This window comes from Tachyglossus aculeatus, chromosome 22 (assembly GCF_015852505.1).
Source record: "Tachyglossus aculeatus isolate mTacAcu1 chromosome 22, mTacAcu1.pri, whole genome shotgun sequence".
NCBI classification, from domain to species: Eukaryota; Metazoa; Chordata; class Mammalia; order Monotremata; family Tachyglossidae; genus Tachyglossus; species Tachyglossus aculeatus.
In genome coordinates, this window is record NC_052087.1 from 7638730 (window position 1) to 7644729 (window position 6000).

General features: G+C 39.8%; 1 protein-coding gene across 6 annotated transcripts in view; it reads right to left on the reverse strand.

Moving 5' to 3' along the window:
- The window catches only part of CCDC73 (coiled-coil domain containing 73), a 94146-nt gene extending 89184 nt beyond the window's left edge, over nucleotides 1–4962 (reverse strand). The window contains exons 1-2 of one of the 6 annotated variants that reach the window (XM_038764124.1): nucleotides 4812–4962; nucleotides 1972–2070 (exon numbers count right to left, since the gene is read on the reverse strand). The gene's annotated coding sequence lies outside the window, so the exon portion shown is untranslated. The other 5 variants (XM_038764125.1, XM_038764123.1, XM_038764122.1 and 2 more) reach the window with 5 other exon arrangements.
- Nucleotides 4963–6000: the final 1038 nt, after the last annotated feature.

The window sequence follows — 6000 nt, forward strand, 5'->3', positions numbered from 1 at the left end:
TAAGTGCTGTGGATTTGAGGGAGGGGGTGAATATCAAGTGCTTAAATGGTACAAATCCAACTGTGAAGGCGACGCAAAAAAGGAGAGTGAGTAGGGGAAATGAGGGATTAGTCAGGGATTAGTCTCTTGGAGATGTGATTTTAGTAGAGCTTTTGAGGGGGAGCACAAAGACTCCCAAAAGCCTTTATTTGATGGTGCAGGGAAAATAGAGCTAGGAAACAGTTTTAGCTTGGGGAAACAGTGTGGCCTAGAGGAAAGTCAGAAGACCTAGATTCTAATCCTGGCTCTACCACTTTCCTGTCGTGTGACCTTGGGCAGGTAACTTTACTTTTCTCTGCCTGTTTCCTCATCTGTAAATGGAAATTCAATACCTGTTCTCCCTCCTTCTTAGGCTTTGAACCCCATGTAGGGCAAGGACTATGTCAAAGCTGATTATCTTGTATCTACTACAGCAATTAGTACAGGGTTTGACACATAGTAAGCACTTAAAAAATATCACAATGATTATTAAATACATCTTACATGAACATGAGTGGCATTTACCGCTTTTTTTAAATTAAAACCTTCCTTCTATCACCATGAAGAAGCATCATGACAAGAATAGTCTTGCTATTGTTAAAATGGTTTGAGAAAAACAGAATTAGGAATTGAGGAAAATTTCAATGGGATGTGAGCAATCATTTAAACATTTTTCTTTCTAAGATATGAAAGATTTGGGAGTTGTGCTTTTCTATAGAGAGAAAGGGATGGAGTCAGAGAGAGGGAGAAAGAGAGAGAGGGAGAGAGATCCATCCTTCATTCTCAAAGAACACCCACCTGAAGGTGAAATTCGCCTATGGCTGCATGCGTGACTGAAAATTGCAATTAATAATTCTTGATATCAAGTACTTTGAGATAGTCCCTTTCCTAACCCAACATATTACAGGTGTATCTGAGCCAATACAATAGTTTTAGAAATTTCAAAAAGCCTACAGGCAGCCTTTAAATTTCACTATACTAAGCACTTGGAAGAGTCAGTGCAATAGAGTTGGTAGTCACATTCCCTGGCCACAATGAACTTAGAATATAGGGGGGGGGGGGGTTAGAAAAGTGCTTGGCACATAGTAAGCACTTAACAAATACCATTATTATTATTAATAAAATAAATTATGGTTTTGTACATAAGTGCTGTGGATTTGAGGGAGGGGGTAAATATCAAGTGCTTAAATGGTACAGATCCAACTGTGAAGGCGACACAAAAAAGGAGAGTGAGTAGGGGAAACTGGTGGCTAGTTAAACGTCACTTTGCTATCTTAGAGAAAAAAGTGCATGTTCATGTTAAAATAGCAAATTTCAACAACTTGACACATTTTTAAGAATTCTTTGTGCGGTTGATTTTTCATTCTTCCATATAGCACAATCTCTCAAGCTTTAAATGCAATTTAGTAGTACACCCATAACGAATTTATATTTAAAGAAATGTTTCCACCGTAAAGATCTCAGTGAAAGTGCCAAAATAACATACTTTTTTTTTTTTAGCTAGTCTTTTTACATTAGCACTCAGCTTTTCTGGGTCAATGACAAATATACCAAAAACACTATACTGCCACCTAGTGGGAACTCTGATAAGCTATGATTTAATTATACTGCTGGAGTATATAATAATGATATTTGTATCATTTGTAATATTATTATTATTATGATATCAAGAATAACGATCAACTGTACAAACTTATTGAACAGTTGTTAATATTTCCACCTCTAAAATAGAGCACGAAAGTGAGGGTATTATTACACTGGAGTAAAGCCTAGTAACGCTAATTTTTACTACTTCATTCTGAACCAGTTCTAGACCAATTGATGGAAACATCAAATACATTCGAATAAGAGAGAAGACCAAATTGCAGGGAGGGAGGATTCACTAACGACAGAGAACAAACTGCAATTATTCATCTAAAAAGTGCTAAAAATGATTTTTTTAAATTGTCTTACCTCTGCCCTGTTTTCTTTTTCCACTCCCTCTATTGTTGGAAGCTAGTGTCCACAGACTTTAAAAACTTGCAGATGTCAGTGAAGTTCATTTGGCGGTCCCTATAATGAAGGCAAAAAACACAAGAAAATAAAATCAGGAATTTTGCAAGTGAATACTCTTAGAACTTTTCATTTTATTTTATTTCATTTTATTTTCAAATAACATTTATTAGTAGTCTCTACTGCCTCTAGTTAGGGTAATGTCATGGATTCGAATTCCAACTCTGCTACATGTCAGCTGTGTGACTTTGGGCAAGTCACTTAACTTCTCTGTGCCTCAGTTACCTCGTCTGCAAAATGGGGATTAAAACTGTGAGCTCCCCGTGGGCAACCTGATAACCTTGTAGCTACCTCAATGCTTAGATCAGTGCTTGGCACATAGTAAGCGCTTAACAAATAACATCATTAAAATAACTAATAGTAAATAGCTAATTAATATAAGGCACTTCTCTAGACTCTGAGCTCGTTGTGGTCAGGGAATGCGTCTGTTGGTTTATACTCTCCCAAGTGCTTACTACAGTGCTTTCCCCACAGTAAGCGCTCCATAAATATGACTGAATGAATGAGTGAATCAATCAATCAATCAATCGTATTTATTGATGACCTTGTAGCTACCCCAATGCTTAGAACAGTGCTTGGCACATAGTAAGCACTTAACAAATAACATCATTAAAATAACTAATAGTAAATAGCTAATTAATATAAGGCACTTCTCTAGACTCTGAGCTCGTTGTGGTCAGGGAATGTGTCTGTTGGTTTATACTCTCCCAAGTGCTTACTACAGTGCTTTCCCCACAGTAAGCGCTCCATAAATACGACTGAATGAATGAGTGAATCAATCAATCAATCAATCGTATTTATTGAGCGCTTACTGTGTGCAGAGCACTGTACTAAGCGCTTGGGAAGTACAAGTTGGCAACATATAGAGACAGTCCCTACCCAACAGTGGGCTCACAGTCGAATGGACATAAGAAAGAGCCATTACTCAACGGGCAGCCCCGACAAGGAGATCCCCCCTTTTGGGGGAATTCTTCCAAATTTCACACGTGAGGTTTAGTTGCTTTCTTCGGACGATACGGCCAATTTCTGGGTTGAATTATTTGTCTTTATAGGAAGTTCCATTTCTAGCTGTGGCTGTCTGAGGTGAAGGGGCAGCAAGGAATCAATCAATCAATCAATCGTATTTATTGAGCGCTTACTGTGTGCAGAGCACTGTACTAAGCGCTTGGGAAGTACAAGCTGGCAATCAATCAATCAATCAGTCGTATTTATTGAGCGCTTACTATGTGCAGAGCACTGTAGTAAGCGCTTGGGAAGTACAAATTGGCAACATATAGAGACAGTCCCTACCCAACAGTGGGCTCACAGTCTAGAAGGGGGAGACAGAGAACAAAACCAAACATATTAGCAAAATAAAATAAATAGGATAGATAGGTACAAGTAAAATAAATAAATAAATAGAGTAATAAATATGTACAAACATATATACATATATATACATACGGCAACATATAGAGACAGTCCCTACCCAACAATCAATCAATCAATCAATCAGTCGTATTTATTGAGCGCTTACTATGTGCAGAGCACTGTACTAAGCGCTTGGGAAGTACAAATTGGCAACATATAGAGACAGTCCCTACCCAACAGTGGGCTCACAGTCTAAAAGGGGGAGACAGAGAATAAAACCAAACATATTAACAAAATAAAATAAATAGGATAGATATGTACAAGGAAAATAAATAAATAAATAGAGTAATAAATACGTACAAACATATATACATATATATACATACGGCAACATCTAGAGGCAGTCCCTACCCAACAGTGGGCTCACAGGCTAGAAGGGGGAGACAGAGAACAAAACCAAACATACTAACAAAATAAAATAAATAGAATAGGTAGGTACAAGTAGAATAAATAAATAAATAGAGTAATAATAATAAATATGTACAAACGTATATACATATATACAGGTGCTGTGGGGAAGGGAAGGAGGTAAGATGCGGGGGGTGGAGAGAGGGACGAGGGGGAGAGGAAGCCTGCGATTTACCACAGGACGAGGCCTGCGATTTACCACAGGACGAGGCCTACGATTTACCTCAGGCCGAGGCCCGCGATTTTTTACCACAGGGCGAAGCCCGCGATTTTTTACCACAGGGCGATGCCTGCAATTTTTTACCACAGGACGAAGCCCGAGATTTTTTACCACAGGTTCACCCGCGATTTTTTTACCACAGGGCAATGGCCGAAATTTTTTACCACAGGGTGATTTACCACAGGCCCCCTGTCGCCTCAGGGCTCGGATTTTTCCCGCCTCTTTCAACCGTCGTCGCCGGCCCACGCTGCTTCCGGGCTTCCTCAGGAAGAGAGGGAAGAATTGGGGACATTACGCACTTGCAAGGCAGTAGGGAGGATATAAATCCATAACCTACTAGTAAAACCTAATAAAGGGGGTCTCTGGGATGCCCCCTGACCAAGAAATGTTAACAGATTTATGAGGAAGCGAATAACCAACGCTCAAAACGCCCCTTCCTTCCTCTCCCCCTCATCCCCCTCTCCATCCCTTCATTCATTCATTCATTCATTCATTCATTCAATCGTATTTATTGAGCGCTTACTGTATGCAGAAAACTGTACTAAGCTCTTGGGAAGTACAAGTTGGCAACATATAGAGATGGTCCCTACCCAACAGCAGGCTCACAGTCTGGAAGGGGGAGACAGACAACAAAACGAAACATATTAACAAAATAAAATAAATAGAATAGTAAGTGCTTAACAAATACCATACAAAAACAGACTTTCTCTTCTCCTCCTTCGGGAGAAAGGTGGTTCTGCGGCATGAGACGGTGAAGGTCAGAAATCCGTGGTATAATTTCAAAGCAAATGCAGACTATAGGCTCGGATCATTTTCCTAGCAGTGATTTGTCAAGGTCACACATCTGGGGCTGCATCAGAACTTGGGAGAACAAAACTTTCTGCTTGTGTCTGCTTCTTTCCACCAGTAGCCTTGGGAAACCAATGAAGATCTATAGGATCTTCATAGAACGGTCTCATTAGTTAACAAGTTCCATTTCACTATCTGATGATCATCACTACATGAATATAATTCTTCAGCTTACCTCCTTCCCTTCCCCACAGCACCTGTATATATGTATGTACATATTTATTACTCTATTTATTGTACTTGTACATATCTATTCTATTTATTTTATTTTGTTAGTACGTTTGGTTTTGTTCTCTGACTCCCCCTTTTAGACTGTGAGCCCACTGTTGGGTAGGGACTGTCTTCTCTGGGCCTCAGTTGCCTCATCTGTAAAATGGGGGTTAAGACTGTGAGCCTCCCGTGGGACAACCTGATCACCTTGTAACCTCCCCATCGCTTGGAACAGTGCTTTGCATATAGTAAGCGCTTAATAATTGCCATTATTATTATTATTATTATTATTATTATCTGTCCCAGTGCTTAGAACAGTGGTTGGCACATAGTAAGTGTGTACCAAACACCATCATTAACAGAGCCTGTAGCAGCACAGTCTGGAATCATGGAAATCCCTGATCTCTTTCTCCCTGGGCAACCAACAGTCCTATTTGGTCTCTCTTCTAGACTATGAGCCCACTGTTGGGTAGGGACCGTCTCTATATGTTGCCAACTTGTACTTCCCAAGCGCTTAGTACAGTGCTCTACACACAGTAAGCTCTCAATAAATACGATTGATTGATTGATTGCCAATTTGTACTTCCCAAGTGCTCAGCACACAGTAAGCGCTCAATAAATACGATTGATTGATTGATTTTTTTCCTGACATCCCTCACCCCCGCAAAATAAAAAGAGCGATCTGAAGGGAACTTTTCAAACAACTCTGGTTTTCACGACTATTATTATTCTCTCTAGTTCTTAGTTATCTAAAGACTTCGTGTGAAGGGGTTTGTAAGAAAGTGATGACATCGCCCGGTGCCCTGGTGGCAGTTTTATCTTAACAACCTCAT